We start from the raw sequence: 1,479 nt of genomic DNA, 5'->3' as shown, positions 1-1,479 counted from the left end.
ATGACTGTAGAGCACTCAATACAGTTACAAATATTGGTCACGACTTTTCAGTCCAAAAAATTAACTGAAAATTAAAATGAATATTGTAAGACATAAATTATGGTATCATCCTCAAATCCATAGTTAATAATATAATATATGTCAAACTATAACTTTATTATAATTGATTTACCTAGTAACCTAATGTATAGTTATATGAAAGAAAAGAAAACATAAAAGTTACGTAATTTTTTATATTTTAAAAGTTCGGACCATTCGACAAAAAATTTAAAGTTTGTTTAGGGTCGTTATGAAAATTAAAGTTCGTAAAATCGCAAAATCTTTTTACTGCACTATTAAGTAGTTATATTAAAGTAACACAATTGATTTGTGTATTCGAGAAACTGACGAGTGTCGATAATATCTAGGGAAAACATTTATATGCAATGATACGTTTCTTTCGCAATGTTACAAATTTGGTTTGTCCACAATTGCGTCACCAATATGAACCAAATGATAAACTTTTTGTTTTTCGTATTTTTTTGATACTATAGTATAATATCTAAGTTATATACAATAGCTAATTTTACCTTTAATATTACATTTCGAGGCATTTTTGAAATAATATAAGCATTAAGCGATAATAATGTAAAGGCCAGATGCCATCATGCTACGTAATATTACACTGATAATTTATAAGCCAGTGATTTTATCTTTATCCAAAAAAATATTTAAATCAAATAATTTTGTTATGGATTTATTTTAATGTAATGCTAACAAACATTATTATATTTAATTTTAATTTTTTTTTTTTTGTCAGGTGGTCAAAACTATGAAACATAGTGCATAAAATATAATTAATAAAACAACAATTGGATGATAAATAAATAATATTGTATAAATTAATTAATAGTATGAGAAATATAAAATTTATATAAATCATATAAACCACAATTTAGCTTACGTAAAAAGTGACTTTGGTTTTCTCACTCGATGTGTTTTATAAGACGCTTCACTTTTACCTAATAATTTGGAGATTATCGATGATTTTGGGCGTATATCGATTTTGCCACCTACTTTTTATATTAATTAATACTTAATACTTAAGTACTTATTGATTCTACCGAGTCTTAGGTTTTTTAAACATACAAAACAAAATAATAAAAAAAATCAAAAATTATAATGATAAAAATAGCGAAAAATTAAATCAATAATTTGAACATTTCCGGCGGAATCGATATAAAAATTTTTCCAAAGCGGGTAGTTCTGATGTAATAAATAAATCCCCACGATTTTATTGCAGGTATATTCTATTACATTTATATTGTACCGAAATTATATTATTTGAACAGAATCAAATGCGCATATTTTCCATATAATGCCAATATAATAGTGTCCTAGTCTAAGTAATACAATATATTGCTAATATCATTTTTATTAAGCCGAAGACGATGACGATTACATTTTAATCTTATTTCCCCTCACCCGAGTCTCCGAGAT

The sequence above is a fragment of the Acyrthosiphon pisum genome, chromosome A1 (genome assembly GCF_005508785.2).
Source record: "Acyrthosiphon pisum isolate AL4f chromosome A1, pea_aphid_22Mar2018_4r6ur, whole genome shotgun sequence".
NCBI classification, from domain to species: Eukaryota; Metazoa; Arthropoda; class Insecta; order Hemiptera; family Aphididae; genus Acyrthosiphon; species Acyrthosiphon pisum.
The sequence above is the reverse complement of the archived record's forward strand: the minus strand, read 5'-3'. Positions refer to the sequence as shown.